This window comes from Arachis hypogaea, chromosome 4 (assembly GCF_003086295.3).
Source record: "Arachis hypogaea cultivar Tifrunner chromosome 4, arahy.Tifrunner.gnm2.J5K5, whole genome shotgun sequence".
Taxonomy (NCBI): Eukaryota; Viridiplantae; Streptophyta; class Magnoliopsida; order Fabales; family Fabaceae; genus Arachis; species Arachis hypogaea.
In genome coordinates, this window is record NC_092039.1 from 60,788,234 (window position 1) to 60,812,459 (window position 24,226).

Below are 24,226 nucleotides of genomic sequence, written 5' to 3' on the forward strand. Positions count from 1 at the left end.
TGCCCTGCCCTTGTGGAGGGCAAGGCAGGATTTGGTGCATGTTGGTGTGGCTTTGGTGCATGTTGGTGCGGCTTTGGTGCAGCCTGGTGCATGTTGATGCGCAAAATGCTGCCCTGCCCTCGCGGAGGGCAAGGCAGGAAAATTTGGTGCTGCCAGGATCGAGCTTGGTGCGCGCTGGTGCTGCCAGGAACGAGCTGTGATGCGCCAGGATCGAGCTGTGATGTGCAGAATGCTGCCCTGCCCTCGCGGAGGGCAGGGCAGGAAAAATTGGTGCTGCCAGGATTGTGATGGTGCGCCAGAATTGAGCCTTGGTGCGCCAGATTTGAGCCTTGGTGCGCCAGATCCATGCACCAACAAAATGCTGCCCTGCCCTCGCGGAGGGCAGGGCAGTGTTCCCAAAATGAAGGCCCGTGTTTGAATCTGGGCAGAGACACACGCTCAACCATTTTCCTTGGTTACTTGGCACGGTAATGCCCCTTAGTTCCTTGCTTCCTCATGGTCCCGTGTTCAACTCTTGTGGCAAGCACTTGGAGACAATTTTCTTTGAATTTCTCCCTTGGTGAGCCCGATACTGCCCTTGTGGAGGGCAGGGCAAGGTTTTGTTCCTCTTGATTCCAAGGCACAGATTTGTGCTCTGCCCTTGTAGTGGGCAGGGCAGAGTTGCCTTTCATGCTTGGTTCCCTTATGTTGCCCTCCTAGAGGGCAGTGTGCCCTTGTGGAGGGCAATGTTTGCCTCTCCTCATGTTGTGCGCCACACTTCTTCTCTCTTTCACCACATTTTCTTTTCCTTGGGCCACACTTCCTTAGGCTACGCTTTTTCCTTTTTTCCTTTTCTTCACCTACAATAAACCAAAACAACCACTCAAAGTATCACTAAATTCAAGAGGCTTATAAATCAATTAAAATTCAATTAAAATTAGCTTAAACCTCATGGATTAACATTAATTTCATGGTGGTTGCTTGATTTAAAGAAGTTGTGCATTTTCACTCCAAATCACTTACTTAAGAAGCAAGAAAGTGCATAAAGACTAACAAAACAAGTGAAATTAGCTTGAAAAATGGGTATATGATGACTTGTCATCACAACACCAAACTTAAATCTTGCTTGTCCCCAAGCAAGCATCAAAAATAAGAGTAAATGACATGAATAAGAAAAGAACACATATCCTTATTAGGCATATAGCAGAACTTGATTTATGGAGTCTTTATGCAGACAATGACAACTCACTTATTGTTGCTGCTACATAATACACATCTTTCCTCAAAGGCTTGCTAAACTTGCTGTTAAAAGACTCACTTTTTAATTACTCCCTTGCTAACTTTTCTTGGCTTATAATGCTTAATAAGCTTATTATTCTTTTAGAGGTTTGGTGTCAAATGTTGCAGTTTTAGCCTTTGGCTTTATTTTCTTTTTCTTTTTACTCAACATCTTTCCACCACAGACACATGGCTCACTAATTCTTCCTAGGATCATTGATGCCCAGCATCTCTTTGGATAACTAAATGTTTTGTATCTAAGTTGCTCTTTATTGTGGACTTTCAATTGGCCATCCCAAATTAGTTGATCTAAGTGACCGGGTTTTAAAATACCCCTTAGAATTTACTCATCCAAGCATATCTTAGTACAAGAACACCACAGGCATATGTCCTAGGGTCCAAGCTATTGGTGTCCAACCTTTATTTTTTTTTTGTTTTTCTTGCCATTTTGGCTTTTTCTTTCCCTTTTCTTTCTGTTTTTGTTACCAAGGGCTTTTTCATTATTGATAAGAGTCTTTGTAACAGCAAGCTAACTCACATTTGAATGAGAATGATATTATGCAGCAATTATTTCATGAGTTATGCATTTAATCAAACACATATACCACCACTAACTTCCATTCTTACTTATGCTACATTGGATATTTCACTTTTCAATTCAAACAAATCTCTTTTATTTAGGCATGTGGGAAACAAAACAAAATTTCAAGCTAAGTGATGAATAACAAGCCTTATGCATATTTAGCATTTTTAACAAACCATTTCACTTGTAACTAGATAAGCACTTTAGCATGACATACAATGGTTTCCAGATTTAAACATTTCACAGCAGCAAGGATTAAGTTTAGATACAACCTTTGAAATTGCAGCCCTTTGATTCTTCCTTCTGTTGTGTTCTCTTTGAGTTAAGATGCATAATGTCTTCATGTGTTGACTCATGTCCTGCATAATTCTCAAAGTTGCTTGCTTCTCAAGCCCTTAATTACTTGGTCAGTATGCATAGTGTGGCTCCTGGATTTACTTTGGTGTGGGAACACCAAACTTAATTGTTTGCCACTGCCTCTTATGCAACCATTTTAACCATATGTGAAACCTTGTGTCCTTGCTAAAGGTTAATGAAATTTAAAACTAAAAAGCAATTAAACAGTTGAATAATGTGTTTGGTTGCTTGGAGCTAGCGTCATTCAAGAGGTGAGAATGTGTTTTTAAATGATATTTTTGGTGGAACACCAAACTTAGAATCTTTCATTCTCCCTTAAATTGTTTTGGTGTGCAACACCAAACTTAGCTCCTTGCAATCCATACCAATTATTCAACATTTTTATTGAAAAAGCTATGAAAGAAAACTACCTCAGGTTGGGTTGCCTCCCAACAAGCGCTCTTTTATTGTCACTAGCTTGACATCTTCTATTTTTGCTGATCATGGAGGTTGAAGATCACAGTGCCTTAGCTTGTCTTTCTTCACTGTGAACTTCCTTCCGGTTTCCTCTTTGATGACCTCTATAAATTCTTGTGGAAGGATCTTAGTCACAATGTAGTGATCAGACAACTGTGGGGATACCTTCATGGTTTGAATATTGATCATCACTCGATCCCCTAGTGAAAACTTTCCAGTGAGGATTTTCTGCTTTTCTTTAGTTCTATCCTCTGTCTCTCCTTGAAAGAATTCCTTGTTGTGTTTTTCTTGGCTGGTACTTCCTTTGTCCAGTATTTTCTCATTGTCCTCTATGATCCTTTTCCATCCTTCCTTTTTTGTAGCATCTTCGTTGTTGGTTGGTTTGTCTTCAATGGTTTTGAGGAAAGTACTTGGTTTCTTCTCACCCATTTCTGCAAAGTACTTCGCCAGTTGAGCTATCTGCTCCTCAATTCCATTGATTAACATTGTTTGGTTCCTTGTTGTTTCCTCTTGGTATTTCATCATTCTCTCTATTAGGATCTCCAAGTCTGTGATTCTCCGAGAGTCTTGTGAGATTGGTTGGTTATGAGGTGTTAAAGGTTAGAAGAGTGGGTGTGATGGTGGCATGTAATGGTTGTTATTGCTGTAATGGTGTTTTTGTTGGTTTGTGAAGTTGGGGTTGTTATAATTGAAGTCCCTTGGTCTGTGATTTTGGTACTCGTTCCTTCTCCAGTTGAGATGAGTCTGGGAGTGTCTGTGTTGTGAGTATTGGCTTTGAGTGGTATTAGTGGGTGGGGGATGTTGATTGTTTGTGGTCATGGAGTTGCCTTGGTGGAAACTTCCTTGTTCTTGATGTTGAGACTCCCTCATTCTCAGATAATAATGAGGTCTCCATGGTGGAAATTTGGCATTCACTGCAGCAGACAGCTCCATGTTTTGCTGTGGTTGATGGTGCATTTGTCTGTTTAGGTCCTTGAACACATTCACCCATTCAATATTTGTCACTTCTTTTTCTGAGATTGCATTCTGTGGTTTCTCAAATGAATGTTGGTTGTTGACTCCTTTGTCATTGAAGTCTGCAATTCCTTGGGCAGTTGTTGTTGCTTGGAGTAAGCCATCTGAGAAGTAGTCCACTGCTTTTCTTGTTTCTGGGGTCAATCCTCCATAGAAAGCTCGGAAGCCCACTTTGTCAGTCGCTTTCTTGTATCTTTCCCAAGCCTTGAAGAGTGGTTCTTCGTCCCCTTGTGTGAATAGATGTTCCTCCTCTTTCAGCTGGATGATCTGTCTGGATGAGGTGAATTTGGCCAGAAATTTGGTGACCAATTCATCCCAACTAGTGATACTTCCTTGGGGAAAAGTTTCAAACCATTGTGCAGCTTCAACCTTTAATGAGAAAGGGAATAACAGGATCTTGTAAGTGTCATGATCTGGACCATCGGTTTTGACCGCATTACAAGTTCTCAGGAAAGTAGATATGTGCTGTTGAGGATCCTCCGATGGATTTCCATCATAAGAACAATTGTTCTTGATGAGTGTAATGAGTGGTGGCTTCATGTCATGATACTCCTTGTTTGTAGAAACTTGATTTCCTGTGGCATGCGATCAAACAGGAGGAATAAATGGTAGCACACTTGAGGATTAAATGAAGTTAGTTAAAATAAACTGTTAGCGAATTGATAGAGGCAATTTCTCAAACAGTTAGTATGTTAGTAAAAAGTTAAAGAAAAAAATGCTTGATCTAAACCTCCACTTCACTTGATCATTGTCAATCTATTTCAATCCCCGGCAACGGCGCCAAAAACTTGATGTGTGGAAAGCGATCCAACACAAAACTCACCGGCAAGTGTACCGGGTCGCATCAAGTAATAATAACTCACATGAGTGAGGTCGATCCCACAGGGATTGAAGGATTGAGCAATTTTAGTTTAGTGGGTGATTTAGTCAAGCGAATCAAGTTTTGGTTGAGTGGGTTGTATTTAACAGAAGATAAATTGCTTGAAATGTAAATGGAGAAGGGAAACTGCAGTAAATTAAAGAGCAGGAAAGTAAAATAGACTGAATCTTAAAGAACAAGAAATTAAATGACTGAAACTTAAAGTGCAAGAAATATAAATTGCGGTAACTTAAATTGCAAGAAATGTAAATGGCTTGAATATAAAAGGGGTTTGAGGACTGGGATTACAGAATATAAACAAAGAAGAATTGAATTGCCACAATTAATAGAGCAGGAATTGAATTAGAAGCAATGAAAGCTTAAACAGAAATTAAAGTAAAGTGCAGCAAGGTTCACAGAAGAACCCAAGTAAATTGTGATCTCAGGACTCAAGAGCTTAGGTAGCAGAGCCTAAAACCCAATTTCCTTCCCAGATCCGAGTTATCAAAGCAATTGACAGAAAATTAAAGAAAAAGCAGTAAAGGAACAGAAATGAAATTCAATTGTGCATAAAAAGATTTGAAGAGATTTTGAATGGGAATTGAGACAGAATTTCCTCAATTTCTCACACCCAAAACTCAGAAAAAGAAGAGTGAAATTGGCCGAGCAAACACGAGGAAGGAGATCAATCAATTCTCCCTTAATCCTCTGAACTCTCGGTCAAGTCTCTCAAGAACAATTGTAAGAAATTCAAAGCTCAAAGAAAGTGCAAAATTCCAAAGTCAAGCTAAAAGTAAGTGGTCAAAAGTTTTTAATTACATCAAACTAGCTCCTATTTATACACTTTCTATTCTTGGATTTTGGGATTTGGATGGGCTTTTGATTTGGTGAAGAAATGAATTTAATTGGAATTTTAATTGAATTTTTCGGCCAAAAATGGTAGCTCCCAGGAGGCTGCCCTGCCCTTGTGGAGGGCAGGGCAGGATTTGGTGCATGTTGGTGCGGCTTTGGTGCGGTCTGGTGCATGCTGGTGCACAAAACGCTGCCCTGCCCTCGCGGAGGGCAGGGCAGGAAAAATTGGTGCTGCCAGGATGTGCCACGGTGCGTGCTTGGTGCTGCCAGATTTGTTTCTTGGTGCGCCAGAATCATGCCAACAAAATGCTGCCCTGCCCTCGCGGAGGGCAGGGCAATGTGCGTCATGGTGCGTTTGAAATATTTTGCGTGCCAAGTCTTGGACATCATCAAGGTAGCGCTCAAGTGGTGCAGCTTCCTTGCTTTCTTTTTGAAGGATCCGTGTTCGAGACTGGCTGGGAGCATTTTGGCCAATTTTTGGCTTATTTTCCTTTGTGAGTAGCGCTCCCCCACTCCCCTTGCTCATGAGTTCGAACCTTGTGGCAAGCATTGGTAGGCAGAATTTCTTTGGAAGCTTGTTTCATTATGTTGCCCTCCTGGAGGGCAGTGTGCCCTTGTGGAGGGCAATGCCTGCCTCTCCTCATGTTGTGCGCCACACTTCTTCTCTCTTTGACCATACTTTCTTTTCCTTGGGCCACACTTCCTTAGGCTACGCTTTTCCTTTTTTCCTTTTCTTCACCTACAATAAACCAAAACAACCACTCAAAGTATCACTAAATTCAAGAGGCTTATAAATCAATTAAAATTCAATTAAAATTAGCTTAAACCTCATGGATTAACATTAATTTCATGGTGGTTGCTTGATTTAAAGAAGTTGTGCATTTTCACTCCAAATCACTTACTTAAGAAGCAAGAAAGTGCATAAAGACTAACAAAACAAGTGAAATTAGCTTGAAAAATGGGTATATGATGACTTGTCATCATCCACCAGGTGGAGCAGACAACAACAATAACAACCCAACCCAGAGGAGAGTTTTGGCCTCCTATACTTTTGCAAATCCCAAACAATGTGGAAGCAGTATCTTAGCTCCAAATGTCAATGCAAACAATTTTGAACTAAAGCCACAACTCATCACTTTGGTTCAAAACAATTGCTCTTTTGGTGGAGGACCACTTGAAGATCCCAACCAACACTTGTCCACTTTCTTGAGGATTTGTAACACTGTCAAAACTCCAAGTTGCAGCAGTTAACACTAGCCAACCATCAAACACATGGGGGCAGAATGAAGAAATTCAAGAGGAGCAACAGCAAGAACTAGTCCAGTACATGCATTCTAGTCCAATTGAAGTCTATGGTGATACTTACAACCCCTCATGGAAAAATCACCCCAACCTCAGATGGGGAGATAGTCACAACCAAAACCAACAAACATGGCAGAGGAACTCAAACCAAAATAATTCAAGAAATAATGAAAACTACAACCAGCAGCAAACTAACCAAAACACTTACAGAAAACCTCAAAACAACCACCCCAACCTCAACCAGTACCAATCCAATAACCAACCCACCTACCAAAATGCCTACCATCCACCACTCACATCTCACAACCCACCACAAGCACCACCTGAATCCCAAAGACTCACTAACCTGGAGACCTTGATAGACAAAATGTTGAAACACCAGGAAATGACAACCAAAAACCATGAAGCTTCCATGAAGAGCCTAGAGAGGCAGATCGGGCAAATCTCCAAGCAAATTTCTACTGAGAGACCTTCAAGCTCACTGCCCAGTGACACAATCCCAAATCCTAAGGAGGAATGCAAGGCAATACAATTAAGAAGCGGGGGAAACTTGATGAGCAACAATGACACTACAAAGAAGCAAGCAGGAAGCAGCAAGAGGCCAACAGAAGAGGAGGAGCAAACAAAGGCAGATGAAGCCAATGATCAAGAAGTGATGCCAAACAAGAGCACTGAGAAACTCAAAGAGAAGGACAACCAACCACACAGTTTAAAAGAAGTGACTCAGGGACAGCAGCAAGTAGAATAGAGCATCACACCTCCACTGCCATATCCCCAGAGGTTCAACAAAGAAACTAAGGACCAACATTTTCACAAATTCTTGGAGATCTTCAAGAAGTTGGAGATCAATATTCCCTTGGCTGAAGCACTTGAGCAAATGCCTCTGTATGCCAAGTTCTTGAAGGAGCTTATCAATAAGAAAAGAAGCTGGGATGAGAAAGAAACTATACTGCTTACTGAGGAATGCAGGGCCTTGATTCAAAAAGGGCTTCCTCTTAAGCTTGAGGACCCAGGGAGCTTCTTGTTGCCCTGCACCATTGGGGAATTGACCATCACTAAAGCAATGTGCGATCTAGGAGCAAGTATTAACTTAATACCGCCTTCCTTGGTGAGAAAACTGTGTATAGAGGAAGTTAAACCGGTACAGATGTCTCTAGAACTGGTAGATAAGTCAATGGTATACCCCAGGGGTGTGATTGAAAACCTTTTGGTCAAGGTGGACAATTTCATATACCCTGCTGATTTTGTGGTTCTAAATTCAGATGAGGATGATGGTGACTCTATTATACTGGGAAGGCCATTCTTGGCCACTGCTAGGGCTATCATAGACGTGGAGGAAGGAGAATTAACTCTCAGAATGCATGATAAGAGTGTCACTCTGAAGGTGTTACCAGAAGCACAGTTTAGTAATGAGAAGAGAGACTATATGGAACTTGACAAGGAAGAATCACAGTTAAAGGAAGAGAGTGACAAGGTGATTCACAGCAACATCCCAAGGCAAAAGATTGTGTAGACTGATGAAGAAGTCCAAGAGAATATTGGAGTATTAGCCACTGAGAAGAGAGATTCCCATGGTAAGCCTATGGCCAGAGAAGAAAAATCAACAAAAGAAAGGATGAAACATAGAAACAAAACAAAAAGGGGTTGGAAGAACAGGAATATTCCAACAGAGGGGCTTTCCAAAGGTGACAAAGTGCAACTGATATATCAACAGCTGGGAGCAAGCCAACAGACTGATGACTATTACACTGTCAGCAACATACTCTCATTAGAGCACGCTGAAATTGAACACTAGAGAACAAAGAGGAGGATCACAGTCAGGGGAGACAAGTTGAGGCACTACAAGCACCAACCACCATAAAAGAAAGCCCCAATGTCAAGCTAGTGACAATAAAAGAGCGCTCCATGGGAGGCAACCCATGATTTAAGATTCATGTCATTTTAAATCTAATAAGCTATGATCATTTGAGCATGAATTTTTTTTTCCTTTCATGAACATACCTACTGAATGCATGCACTGTTTTGAAACATATGCTGAGAATTCTGAGTTTGGTGTGCCTTCAAGCACACTAAACCAGTGTTACAAACAATTTCGTGCTATATGCTTAAGTGTCTTGGTAAAGCATATGGCCAAACACTAAGTTTGGTGTCTGCAAGGGTGGACACTCTCAGAGGATTCAATTCATTTCTTTTCTCCTCATGAAAATTTAAAAATTCATGCATCAATGATCATACGATTGTTATTTTCTAAAACTTTACAAATGAAAAAAATCATATTCTGTGATGAAGGCATCAATTGTGATTAATTGCTAGCATCTCACATTTACCCCTTAACAGGAAACAAGTTTGGTGTTCATCAAACCTTGATGCACCGATTTAGGGACACAATTGATCCTTCATGAAAAAAAAAAGAGAAAAAGAAAATTATGATGAAAGCAATTCTTATAAACATTTAACTATGAGTGACATTGGGATTTCACTAGTTGGAGGAAGAAACACATATTTTTTTCACTATATGACCAAACATTAAGTTTGGTGTCCTCCAAGGAAAGTCACGGTTCAAATGGATATAAGGATTGATGATTCATATAGTGTTAATGAAAGAAACACTCTTGCCACAGTTTGATAAAGCTAATGTGTGTTGTCTTGTTGTGATGACTAGGTGGTCAAAGAACACTCTATGAAAGAGACAAGACAAAGGAAAGCATAGCATGAGGACAAAATCTCATCACATGCCTCAAAAAGAGAATCTGCCACTCCTTGAGATGATCACGGCAAAGACAATTGAAGAAGCAAGCTTTGTCTCCATTCATCCTTACATGCACACCTTTGATTCACATAGTATCTAATTGCATCCTAGCCCTTCATTGTTCATTTAAATAACACACCACCTTCAAAGCCATGCATATGACCGAATCCTTGCACTCCAACCATTTAAACTCCATTCCCTTCATCACTTCTCAACATAATAAGCTCAACCTCGAACTTCTTCTTGCTTCAAACACACATCAAAATCTCCAACACTCCTCACACTCCCTCTAACCTCAAGAGGCTCAACCAATCAAGTGATCATGGCCTCTTCCTCAAGAACCAAACGAAGAAAAGGCAAAGAGCCCGTGGTAAAGGAGAGCACCCATGAGTATGACCGATGGAGATTCAAATCTTGTTATCATCAGATGCAAATTGAATGGATGAACGAGAAGAAGATATATCCTGAAGTTCCACTCTTGCTGCCGGATGATGGATGCCAAGAAATGAAGGATAAAATTCGAAAGAGGAGGTGGGAGGAACTCATATCACCAATCACCCGGATCAATGCCAATATCATAAGAGAGTTCTACGCCAATGTCTCAAGGCTTGACATGCGTGAGGCCCCAACGTACAAGAGCTATGTGCGGGGAGTGGAAGTAGACTTTAGCTCGGATGCAATCAAGAAAGTTTTGGGACTAAAGTCAATTCGCTTTAGTAAACCGGGATACCACCAAAGGGTAAATGGAGATCCGGATTATGATGGGATTGCTAGAGATATTTGTATGGAGAACTCAGAGTGGGAAGGAGATGACAAGAACAAATACAAGTATCTGAAGAGAGGTAACCTTACCCCGGAAGCAAAGGGATGGTATGAGTTATTGAAAAGATCAATTCTGGGCACAGTAAACACTTCAGAAGTTAACAGGAAGAGAGTTGTTATGTTGCATTGCATCATTGTGGGAGGAGAGGTAAAAGTTCATGAAATCCTTGCAAAAGACATTCAAAAGCTTGCCGAGAAGAATTCGGCCTGGTCTTGGTTGTACTACCCAAGTACCATTTGGAGGTTGTGTGCAAAAGCTAAAGTGCCAATGGATGAGGAGAACCCAACATGGTTGAGCCAAGGCATGCCTATAACCATTGAAAGAATGATGATGGCACCCGAAGTGCATCAAGGCCGAAGACCACACGGAAGAAGGCAAAGAGAAGAACCAATGGAGGAAGATGAATTACAAGAGGAAGAAGAACCACAAGAGGAAGAGGAACAACAATACATTCCCCCACATAACAATATGGATATGACTCAAATGCAGGAAGCAATTGGAAGATTATCACAACAGTACATGAGAATTCAAGAAAGGCAAGAGGAGTACCATTCACAATACATGAAACATCAACAAGAGTAAGAAGAATGGCAGCTGAAAATGATGAACCAACAAAGTGAGTTTGAGTCAAAATTCCTTGTGATGCAAGAAGAGCATGCTTTTCAATCTCCCGAAGCATTTGGAAAGTTGGCACAAATGCAAGCCGAAACTATGAGGGCTCTCAATGAGTTTACAACCCTCCAAGATGCAAGATATGAAGTCCAAGCCGATTACAACATTAATAGTCAAATCAAACTGAACTATATCGGAGAACATCTGCACAACATGGATCCGGCATTCCCAACTTTCGATGAATTCTTCAAAAAGAGAAGTGAGGTAGAAGTAAGCAATGCTATGAGACTTGAAGATAGAGTAGAGGAGGCGATGAATAAAGCTGGGTTCTGGCGGGGTCAACAGACAACAAACATGGACACAGGGAACACCAGCAACCAAGTATATGAAAGAAGAAAGAAAAAGCATGACAAATGAAAGGTGTCCTTGTTCATCACTACAAAGAAAAAGCATGCATTTTATCTGTTTGAAGTGTCTTTGCATCTTTAAGTAGTTATTTTAACAGTCTTTGCATTATGTTTGTTTTTCTTAAAATAAGTAAGCTAGTCTATGTGTGTGCTTGTGTGTTTACTTTCACTTAACAAAAAGCATGTTCTGTCCCCTGCATCTTTAATTCAATAAAAGAAATGTTTGAAGGTGAAGTGAAATAGTTCTCTGTTAGATAGAAGTATAATAAAAGTAAGTGGTGGTATGTGTGTGTGATTGTATAATAGCTCACTTTTAGTGAATAAAAAAAACTAGGATATCTCCTTCTAAGTATAAAGTGGCCTACTATCTATGAATCTCAATCAAATAAAAATCCTTGGTTAGAAAGAAAAATAAAAAGAAAGAAAAAAAAAGGGGAGAAACAGAAATAGCCAAAGAGTGGCAGTAGAACAAAAGAAAACAAAAAGAAACAAAGCTGGACACCAATAGCTTGAACCTTAGAATATATGCCTGTGGTGTCTTTGTACTAGGATCTGCTTGGATTAGTAAGCTCTTTGGAGTGCATCAACACTCGGTGACTTGGGTTAACTAACCCGGGATCATCAGCTGAAAGTCCACTATCAAGAGCAACCTAACTACAAGGCATTTAGTAACCCAAAGAGGTGTTGGGCATCAATGTTTTAAGAAGGAATGTGAGCCAAGTGTCTATAGTGAATAATGTGTCAAGTATAAAGAAAAGAAAATGAACTTGCTACACATGACACTCAAATAAAGCTTATGAACAAAATAATAGCCAAGGATAAAGGAATAATGAGAGGTCATAGCAGTATGTTACTTGAAGCTTGAGGGAGACTTTCTAGGCTTAAGAGTCAATAAGAAGTGAGTGTTTGCATACCCACATAAAACCCCATGAACTACCAATAATACTTTGCTAGCATGAACATCCTCTTCCATTTCATTCTTTCTTCTCAATAAATCTTTTCTTGCTTGGGGACAAGCAAGTTTTAAGTTTGGTGTTGTGATGACAAGTCATCTTAGCCTAGTTTCACTAGTCTTTTTCTTTTATTTTCAATTGAATTATGCACTTTCTTGAGCCATAAGCAAGCCAATTGGGTAGATTTTCATGTTCCCTTTGATTTAATCAACCATAGATGAATTAATGCAATTTCATGAGGTTTTATGCCATTATTATCATATATTATGAAAGAATGAATATCTCATTATTTTGAGCATAGCTTTGATGTGTTTGGTTGATTAATGATAGGTGAAGAAAGCTTGGAGAAAGGTTGAAGCAAGAAGGAATGGCTAGGAGGAAGAGAGAACAAAAAGTTTGAGCAAAAGTTTGCCTCAAACTTTAGCTCAAACTTTTGGAATAAGTGAAAACGAACCAGGGAGCAAAAAGCTTGAGCAAAAGTTTGCCTCAAACTTTTGTGCAAACTTTTGGGAGAAAAGCTTGAGCCAACGTTTGCCTCAAACTTTTTGGCAAACGTTGGCACCATGAGTGTACATGAGGGGGCCAACGTTTGAGCAAAGGTTTGACCCCAAACTTTGGCTCAAACGTTGGTAGCAGCAAAGAGAGGGTGGCTGATGTGAAAAGTTTGAGTAAAAGTTTGCCTCAAACTTTTACTCAAACTTTTACTCAAGCTTTCATGATTCCCAACCCGGTTCACTTCGGTTCTTCTCCAAACTCCAAGAGCAATCAACCAAGGCCTCTATCAACCCAATTCCATCAAGAGCAAAGGCCCAATTCAAGGCTTGAAGACCATTTGAAGAAAGTGTATAAATAGCTTAGGATTTAAGTTTTAGGGGAGTTTTTTTTGGGGAATTCGTAGTACACTTAGTAGAGAGCTCACTTTACATTTTAGCATTGTTGTTTTTGATTCAAGGGAATTTGGGAGGAGAATTGATCTCTCTTCTTCCTTGTTCTTGCTTGACAACTCTTTACTTTTCTTGCTTCGGATCTTGGGTGGAGAATTGAAGAACTTCTGTTTCAATCTCACCTTGGGATCTTGTTTAATTTTACTGCACAATTGAATTTCCATTTCGGTTAATTGCTTCTTCATCTACTTTCTCTGCAATATTCATTTCCTTTGCAATTGTTCTTGGTGGATCTAGGAAGGCATTGAGATCTAGACTTGGTTATCTAGTCTCTTGGGTCCTGAGATCTGAATTCCAATTTTACATTCTCTGTTTAATGCTTTTCAATCTCATTTACATTTCTGTTTTTAGATCCGATTCAATCCAAGTTATCTTCTACTTCTCTGTTTGTTGCAATTTACTTTTCCTTGTTTAATTTCTGCAAATCCAATTCCCAATTCCCTTTATAATTCAAGCCATTTACATTTCTTGCAATTTAAGATTCTGCAATTTACATTTTTTGCATTCTAAGTTTCTGCCATTTAATTTCTTGTTCTTTAAGATTTAGCACTTTAAATTTCAGTTCTCTTTAATTTCATGCAATTTACCCATTCCCTTTACTTCCACGCAATTTAAATTCTGTTAATCACAAATCTCTCAACCAAATCTTGATTCGCTTGACTAAACCAACCACTAAACTAAAATTGCTCAATCCTTCAATCCCTGTGGGATCGACCTCACTCCCGTGAGTTATTATTACTTGATGCGACCCGGTGCACTTGTCGGTGAGTTTTGTGTCGGATCGTTTTCCGCACATCACATCCCTTGAGGCATCTCAGGGATTTGATGATGAGAGGTGTCTCTTGTTTGCTCCATCCTCTTCTTAGTGATGGGTTTGTCCTCATCAATGGGGATGTCTCCCTCTATGTCAACTCCAACTGAATAACAGAGGTGACAAATGAGATGAGGAAAGGCTAACCTTGCCAAGGTAGAGGACTTGTCCACCACCTTATAAAGTTCTTGGGATATAACCTCATGAACTTCTATTTCTTCTCCAATCATGATGCTATGGATCATGATAGCCCGGTCTATAGTAACTTCGGACCGGTTGCTAGTCGGAATGATTGAGCGTTGGATAATCTCCAACCATCCTCTAGCTACGGACTTGTGGTCATGCCTCCTCAGTTGAACCAGCTTCCCTCTTGAATCACTCTTCCATTGGGCGCCCTCTTCACAAATGACTGTGAGGACTTGGTCCAACCTTTGATCAAAGTTGACCCTTCTAGTGTAAGGATATTCATCTCCTTGCATCATGGGCAAGTTGAATGCCAACTTTACATTTTTCGGACTAAAATCCAAGTATTTCCCCCGAACCATAGTAAGCCAATTCTTTGGGTCCAGGTTCACACTTTGATCATGGTTCTTGGTGATCCATGCATTGGCATAGAACTCTTGAACCATTAAGATTTTGACTTGTTGAATGGGGTTGGTAAGAACTTCCCAACCTCTTCTTCGGATCTCATGTCGGATCTCCGGATATTTGAGTTTGAAAGGGACCTCGGGGATCACCTTCTTCAAGGCCACAACTTCATAGAAGTGGTCTTGATGCACCCTTGAGATGCATCTCTCCATCTCCCATGACTCGGAGGTGGAAGCTTTTGCCTTCCCTTTCCTCTTTCTAGAGGTTTCTCCGGCCTTGGATGCCATAAATGGTTATGGAAAAACAAAAAGCAATGCTTTTACCACACCAAACTTAAAAAGTTTGCTCGTCCTCGAGCAAAAGAAGAAAGAAAATAGTAGAAGAGGAAGAAATGAAGGAGATGGAGATGGCTTTGTGGTTCGACCAAAGGGGGAGAAGTAGTGTTTAGGTTGTGTGAAAATGAAAGAGTGAAGATGGGTTTATATAGGAGTGGAGAGAGGGGTAGGGTTCGGCTACAGGGGGGTGGGTTTGGGAGGGAAAGTGTTTTGAATTTGAATGGTGAGGTAGGTGGGGTTTTATGAATGATGGATGTGAGTGGTGAAGAGAAAGATAGGATTTGATAGGTGAAGGGTTTTTGGGGAAGAGGTGTTGAGGTGATTGGGTGAATGGGTGAAGAAGAGAGAGAGTGGTGGGGTAGGTGGGGATCCTGTGGGGTCCACAGATCCTGAGGTGTCAAGGAAAAGTCATCCTTGCACCAAGTGGCGAGCAAAATTGCTCTTCATGCCACTTCTGGCGTTAAACGCCGGGCTGGTGCCCATTTCTGGCGTTTAACGCCAACTTCTTGCCCTTTTCTGGCGTTTAACGCCAGTCTGGTGCCCCTTTCTGGCGTTAAATGCCCAGAATGGTGCCAGACTGGGCGTTAAACGCCCATCTGCTAGCCTTATTGGCGTTTAAACGCCAGCAAGATCTTCCTCCAGGGTGTGCTGTTTTTCTTTCTGTTTTTCATTTTGTTTTTGCTTTTTCAATTGATTTTGTGACTTCTCATGATCAGCAACCTACATAAAACATAAAATAACAAAGGAAAATAGATAAAATATAACATTGGATTGCCTCCCAACAAGCGCTTCTTTAATGTCTGTAGCTTGACAGTGGGCTCTCATGGAACCTCAGAGATGCTCAGAGCAATGTTGGAACCTCCCAACACCAAACTTAGAGTTTGAATGTGGGGGTTCAACACCAAACTTAGAATTTGGTTGTGGCCTCCCAACACCAAACTTAGAGTTTGACTGTGGGGGCTCTGTTTGACTCTGTTTTGAGAGAGGCTCTTCATGCTTCCTCTCCATGGTGACAGAGGGATATCCTTGAGTCTTATACACAAAGGATTCTTCATTCACTTGAATGATCAACTCTCCTCTATCAACATCAATCACAGCCTTTGCTGTGGCTAGGAAAGGTCTGCCAAGGATGATAGATTCATCCATGCACTTCTCAGTCTCTAGGACTATGAAATTAGCAGCGATGTAATGGTCTTCAACTTTTACCAGAACATCCTTTACAAGTCCATAAGCTTGTTTTCTTGAATTGTCTGCCATCTCTAGTGAGATTTTTGCAGCTTGCACCTCAAAGATCCCTAGCCTCTCCATTACAGAGAGAGGCATGAGGTTTACACTTGACCCTAGGTCACACAAGGCCTTCTTGAAGGTCATGGTGCCTATGGCACAAGGTATTGAGAACTTCCCAGGATCTTGTCTCTTTTGAGGTAGTTTCTGCCTAGACAAGTCATCCAGTTCTTTGGTGAGCAAAGGGGGTTCATCCTCCCAAGTCTCATTGTCAAATAACTTGTCATTTAGCTTCATGATTGCTCCAAGGTATTTAGCAACTTGCTCTTCAGTGACATATTCATCCTCTTCAGAGGAAGAATACTCATCAGAGCTCATGAATGGAAGAAGTAAATCCAATGGGATCTCTATGGTCTCAGTGAGAGCCTCAGATTCCCATGGTTCCTCATTGGGGAACTCATTGGAGGCCAGTGGACGTCCATTGAGGTCTTCCTCAGTGGCGTTCACTGCCTCTCCCTCCTCTCCAAATTCGGCCATGTTGATGGCCTTGCACTCTTCTTTTGGATTTTCTTCTGTATTGCTTGGAAGAGTACTAGGAGGGAGTTCAGTAATTTTCTTGCTCAGCTGACCCACTTGTGCCTCCAAATTTCTAATGGAGGACCTTGTTTCAGTCATGAAACTTTGAGTGGTTTTGATTAGATCAGAGACCATGGTTGCTAAGTCAGAGTTGTTCTGCTTAGAACTCTCTGTCTGTTGCTGAGAAGATGATGGAAAAGGCTTGCCGTTGCTAAACCTGTTTCTTCCACCATTATTATTGTTGAAACCTTGTTGAGGTCTCTGTTGATCCTTCCATGAGAGATTTGGATGATTTCTCCATGAAGGATTATAGGTGTTTCCATAGGGTTCTCCCATGTAATTCACCTCTTCCATTGAAGGGTTCTCAGGATCATAAGCTTCTTCTTCAGATGAAGCTTCCTTAGTACTGCCTGGTGCATTTTGCATTCCAGACAGACTTTGAGAAATCATATTGACTTGCTGAGTCAATATTTTGTTCTGAGCCAATATGGCATTCAGAGTATCAATCTCAAGAACTCCTTTCTTCTGATTAGTCCCATTGTTCACAGGATTCCTTTCAGAAGTGTACATGAATTGGTTATTTGCAACCATTTCAATGAGCTCTTGAGCTTCTGCAGGCGTCTTCTTCAGATGAAGAGATCCTCCGGCAGAGCTATCCAAAGACATCTTGGACAGTTCAGATAGACCATCATAGAAAATACCTATGATGCTCCATTTAGAAAGCATGTCAGAGGGACACTTTCTGATTAATTGTTTGTATATTTCCCAAGCTTCATAGAGGGATTCTCCTTCCTTCTGTTTGAAGGTTTGGACTTCCACTCTAAGCTTACTCAATTTTTGAGGTGGAAAGAACTTTGCCAAGAAGGCATTGACTAGCTTTTCCCAAGAGTTCATGCTTTCTTTAGGTTGTGAGTCCAACCATATCCTAGCTCTGTCTCTTACAGCAAAAGGGAATAGCATAAGTCTGTAGACCTCAGGGTCAACCCCATTGGTCTTGACAGTGTCACAGATTTGCAAGAATTCAGCTAAAAACTGATGAGGATCTTCCAAGGGAAGTCCATGAAACTTGCAATTCTGTTGCATTAGAGAAACTAATTGAGGCTTAAGCTCAAAGTTGTTTGCTCCAATGGCAGGGATAGAGATGCTTCTCCCATAGAAGTCGGGAGTAGGTGCAGTAAAGTCACCCAACACCTTCCTTGCATTGTTGGCATTGTTGTTGTTTTCGGCTGCCATGGGTTCTTCTTCTTTGAAGATTTCTGTTAGGTCCTCTACAGAGAATTGTGCCTTAGCTTCTCTTAGCTTTCGCTTCAAGGTCCTTTCAGGTTCAGGATCAGCCTCAACAAGAATGCTTTTGTCTTTGCTCCTGCTCATATGAAAGAGAAGAGAACAAGAAAATATGGAATCCTCTATGTCACAGTATAGAGATTCTTTGAGGTGTTAGAGGAATAGAAAAATGGAAGGAAGAGTTAGAAAATTTGAACTTATCAAGAAAGATGGAGTTCGAATTGTGCATTAAGGAATAGTGTTAGTCCATAAATAGAAGGATGTGAGAAGAGGGGAAGAAATTTTCGAAAATTAAGTAAAAGATTTTAAAAACATTTTGAAAAACTTTAATTGACTTTCGAAAACCAAGATTAAGAAAGAAGTAAAGTGATTTTTGAAAAAGATTTTGAAAAAAAGATTTGATTGAAAACTATTTTGAAAAAGATGTGGTTAAGAAGATATGATTGGTTTTAAAAAGATGTGATTGAGAAGATATGATTTGAAAAACATTTTAAAAAGATTTGATTTTAAAAATTAATAACTTGGCTAACAAGAAAAGATATGATTCAAACATTAAACCTTTCTCAACAGAAAAGGCAACACACTTGAAATGTTGAATCAAATCATTAATTGATAGCAAGTATTTTTGAAAATAGAAAGAAATTGATTTTGAAAAATATTTGATTGAAAAGATTTGATTTGAAAAAGATTTGATTTTGAAAAGATTTTGAAAACTAAAAAAATTTGATTTGAAAACAAAATCTTCCTTCTTGTGCCATCCTGGCGTTAAACTCCCAGAATGGTGCACATTCTGGCGTTTAACGCCCAAACCACTACCCTTTTGGGCGTTAAACGCCCAGCCAGACACCCTGGCTGGCGTTTAAACGCCAGTTTGTCTTCCTTATTGGGCATTTTGAACGCCCAGCTTTTTCTGTATAATTCCTCTGCTGTACGTTCTGAATCTTCAATTCTCTGTATTATTGACTTGAAAAGACACAAATTAAAAATATTTTTGGATTTTTAATAATAAGGAATAATCAATATGCAACTAAAATCAAATAACAATGCATGCAAGACACCAAACTTAGCAGTTTGTATACTACTGACACTAACAAAATGAGAATGCATATGAGACACATAAGCACTCAAGTCAAGAGAATTTAAAAATCAGAGCAATGAAACCATCAATAACAACTTGAAGATTAATGAAGACACATGCATGAATGCAAAAAGAACAGAAACATGCAATTGACACCAAACGTAACATGAGACTCTAGACTCAAACAAGAAATATTTTTGAATTTTATGATTTTGTAAATTTTTTTGGATTTTTCGAAAATTAAGTGGAAAAAGAAAATAAAGGTATCAAAATTCTTAATGAGAATTCCAGGAATCATGCAATGTTAGTCTAAAGCTTTAGTCTAAAGAAATTAGACATGGTTGAACAAGCTTCAGCAGGACATTGCATTCAAGAGCTAAATTGATGAAAATCAATCAGCTTTGGTGATGATAAGAACATCACCTTGAAACACTAGAATTCATTCTTAAGAACTCTGAAGAAAAATACCTAATCTAAGTGGTGCACGAAATTGCAATCACACTTTTGCAACTCCGCACAACTAACCAGCAAGTGCACTGGGTCGTCCAAGTAATACCTTGCGTGAGCAAGGGTCGATCCCACGGAGATTGTCGGCTTGAAGCAAGCTATGGTTATCTTGTAAATCTTAGTCAGGATATCAGAAATTATCAGGATTGTTTGTGAAAAGCAAAAGAACATGAAATGATTACTTGTTTTGCAGTAATGGGGAATAGGTTGAGGTTTGGAGATGCTCCATCTTCTGAATCTCTGCTTTCCTACTGTCTTCATCTTCAAACACGCAAGTCTCCTTCCATGGCAAGCTGTATGTAGGGTTTCACCGTTGTCAATGGCTACCTCCCATCCTCTCAGTGAAAACGATTGCATATGCTCTATCACAGCACGCGGAATTCATCTGTCGGTTCTCAATCAGGCCGGAATAGAATCCAGTGATTCTTTTGCGTCTGTCACTAACGCCCCGCCTTCAGAAGATTGAAGCACGTCACAGTCATTCAATCATCGAATCCTACTCAGAATACCACAGACAAGGTTTAGACCTTCCGGATTCTCTTGAATGCCGCCATCAGTCCTAGCTTATACCACGAAGATTCCGATTAGAGAATCCAAGAGATAACTACTTAATCTAAGGTAGAACGGAGGTGGTTGTCAGTCACACGTTCATGGTTGAGAATGATGATGATTGTCACAGATCATCACATTCATCCGGATTAAGAACAAGTATTATCTTAGAATGGAAGCAAGCATGATTGAATGAGAAACAGTAGTAATTGCATTAATCCATCAAGACACAGCAGAGCTCCTCACCCCCAACCATGGGGTTTAGAGACTCATGCTGTGGAAAGTACACAAAGAAAGGTGTAAAAGTGTCATGAAGTCATCAGGTCCTGATACAATGTCAAAAGATCCTATTAATAGTAAACTAGTAGCCTAGGGTGTACAGAAATGAGTAAATGACGTAAAAATCCACTTCTGGGTCCACTTGGTGTGTGCTTGGGCTGAGCAATGAAGCTTTTATGTGTAGAGACGTTTTCTGGAGTTAAACGCCAGTTCTCATGCCAGTTTGGGCGTTTAACTCCAAGTTTTATGCCAGTTTCGGCGTTTAACGCTGGAATTTCTGAGGGAGACTTTGAGCGCCGGTTTGGGCCATCAAATCTTGGGCAAAGTATGGACTATCATATATTGCTGGAAAGCCCAGGATGTCTACTTTCCAATGCCGTTGAGAGCGCACCAATTGGGCTTCTGTAGCTCCAGAAAATCCGCTTCGAATGCAGGGAGGTCAGAATCCAACAGCATCTGCAGTCCTTTTTGGTCTCGGAATCAGATTTTTGCTCAGGACCCTTAATTTCAGCCAGAAAATACCTGAAATCACAGAAAAACACACAAACTCATAGTAAAGTCCAGAAAAGTGAATTTTAGCTAATAACTAATAAAAATATACTAAAAACTAACTAAATTATACTAAAAACATACTAAAAACAATGCCAAAAAGCATACAAATTATCCGCTCATCACAACACCAAACTTAAATTGTTGCTTGTCCCCAAGCAACTGAAAATCAAAATAGGATAAAAAAAGAGAATATACTATAGACTCCAAAATATCAAGGAAACATAGCTCCAATTAGATGAGCGGGACTAGTAGCTTTTTGCCTCCGAACAGTTTTGGCATCTCACTCTATCCCTTGAAGTTCAGAATGATTGGCATCTATAAGAACTCAGAACTCAGATAGTGTTATTGATTCTGTTAGTTGAGCATAATGATTCTTGAACATAGCTAGTGTATGAGTCTTGGCTGTGGCCCAAAGCACTCTGTCTTCCAGTATTACCACCGGATACATTCATGCCACAGACACATAATTGGGTGAACCTTTTCAGATTGTGACTCAGCTTTGCTAAAGTCCCCAATTAGAGGTGTCCAAGGTTCTTAAGCACACTCTTGTTGCCTTGGATCACAACTTTATTTCTTTCTTTTTCTTTTTCTTTTCTTCTTCTCTTTTCTTTTTTTTTTTTCGAAAATTTTTTTTTCTTTTTGTATCCACTGCTTTTTCTTGCTTCAAGAATCAGTCCAATGATTTTTTAAATCCTCAATAACAGTTCTCTTTTTCCTCCTTCTTTCAAGAGCCAACAATTTTTTTTAACATTCTCAAAACAACAAATTCAAGAGACATATGCACTGTTCAAGCATTCATTCAGAAAGCAAAAAGTATTGTCACCACATCAAACTAATTCAACTAGTTTCAATGATAAATTTCGAAATCCTGTACTTCTTGTTCTTTTGTGATTAAAGCATTTTTCATTTAAGAGAGGTGATGGATTCATAGGACATTCATATCTTTAAGGCATAAAATTTCAATTTTATTAATTATGAATTAAAACAAGACTCAAAAATAGATATAAAATGAGACTAGAAAAAACGAAAAATAAAAACAAAACAAAGGAAAAAAAAAACGCAAACATAGGCTCCTAATGATAGAGGTTTTCATAGAGTTAGGACTCAACAACCTTGATTTTGAGAAGTGGATGCTCCCTCAGCTTGAGAGGAGAGCTTTTGGCGTTTCAACTCTTGGAGTTCACGCCCCTGCTTCTCTTGCTCCTTCCATTGACTTCTTGGTGATTGGCCGTTCAATGGGTATGAATTCATCTGCTTCCATCTTCACCCCAGCCTCTTTACAGAGCAAGGAGATCAGGCTTGGGTAAGCCAATTTGGCTTCAGTGGAATTCTTATTTGCAATTGTGTAGATCTCACAAGTAATCACATGATGAACCTCCACTTCTTTTCCAAGCATAATGCAATGAATCATCACTGCTCTCTTGATGGTGACCTCAGAACGGTTGCTAGTGGGTAGTATGGAACGCCCAATAAAGTCTAGCCACCCTCTTGCAATTGGCTTGAGGTCTCCCCTCTTGAGTTGGTTTGGGACACCCTTTGAATTGGTTATCCACTTAGTCCCAGGGAGGCATATGTCCTCTAGAACTTGATCCAACCCTTTATCTACTCTCACCATCCTCCTATTGAAGGAGTCAGGATCATCTTGCAGTTGAGGTAGTTTGAAGATTTCTCTTATTTTGTCCAGATGGAAGTACATAACTTTCCCTCTGACCATGGTTCTGTAGGTATGGTAAGCAGTTCCAGTCATTCTCTGCTTATCTGTTAGCCACAGATTAGAGTAGAATTCCTGAACCATGTTCCTTCCAACCTTTATTTCAGGATTGGTCAGAATTTCCCATCCTCTGTTTCGAATTTGCTCTTGGATCTCCGGATATTCATCTTCTTTCAGATCAAATTTAACTTCCGGGATCACTGACCTCAGACCCATTATTTTGTGATAATGGTCTTCATGTTCTTTGGTTAAGAACTTCTCTTGATTCCAAAGATTCTTTGGATTAGTCTCTTTCTTTCCTCTTGAGTTGGTTTGTTTTCCCTTAGGAGCCATGATCTTGATGAATCTTGGCTTAGTGATCACGGAAAAGCACACCAAACTTAGAGGTTTTGCTTGTCCTCAAGCAAAAAGAGAAGAAAGAAGAGAAGAGAGAGAGAGAGGAAGAGGAAATTCGAATGGTGTGGTGGAAAGAGGAAGCCAAACACGAATTTATAAGGTGAGGGGGAGAGTTTTTTTCGAAAAAAAAGAGAGATTTGAAAGGAGATTTGAGAAGATATGGAAAGAAATTGAGAAAAGGGTGAGTTTTTGAAGAAGATTTGGGATTAATTTGAAATAGATTTGAAGAATGGTTTTGATTTGTGAAGGTTTGAAAGTGAATGATGAAAGGTTGAAGTGCATTTATGTAGAAGAGTATGGGTAAAAAGAGGAAAGTTTGAAAAAAAATTTGAGTTGAAAACAAAAATGTGGTCCCCCCACCTTTCTGGCGTTAAACGCCCAGAATGGCACTCATTCTGGCGTTTAACGCCCAATTGGCACCCCTTTTGGGCGTTTAATGCCCAGCCAGGTGCCCTGGCTGGCGTTAAACGCCAGAAAGCCTTTATCACTGGGCGTTTTTCAAAACGCCCAGGATGCTGCACACCTGGCGTTAAACGCCCAGAATGGTGCCCATTCTGGCGTTTAACGCTCAAAATGGCACCATTCCTGGCGTTAAACGCCCAAAATGCCCCTTACTGGCGTTTTTTCGCCAGTAAGCTCATTTTCTCTGCTTTTTGAGCTGAATCCTTCTGTAACTCTGTGAATTCCTTCATTTTTGATATTTGCCTCTGTAAGAACTAATCATATAACCTCCTAATGACTGGGTTGCCTCCCAGCAAGCGCTTCTTTACTGTCTTTAGCTGGACTTTCACTGAGAATCACTCAAGTCTCAGTTTTGAGCATTCCTGCTCAAAATTGCCTTCAAGATAATGTTTGATTCTCTGTCCATTAACAATGAACTTTTTGTCAGAATCAATATCCTGAAGCTTAACATATCCATATGGTGACACTCCTGTAATCACATACGGACCCCTCCACCGGGATTTGAGTTTTCCTGGAAACAGTCTGAGCCTAGAGTTGAAGAGCAGAACTTTTTGTCCTGGCTCAAAGACTCTGGTTGACAACTTCTTGTCATGCCATTTCTTTGCCTTTTCCTTATAAATTTTTGCATTTTCAAAGGCATTGAGTCTGAACTCCTCTAGCTCATTTAGCTAGAGCAATCTTTTTTCACCAGCTAACTGTGCATCCA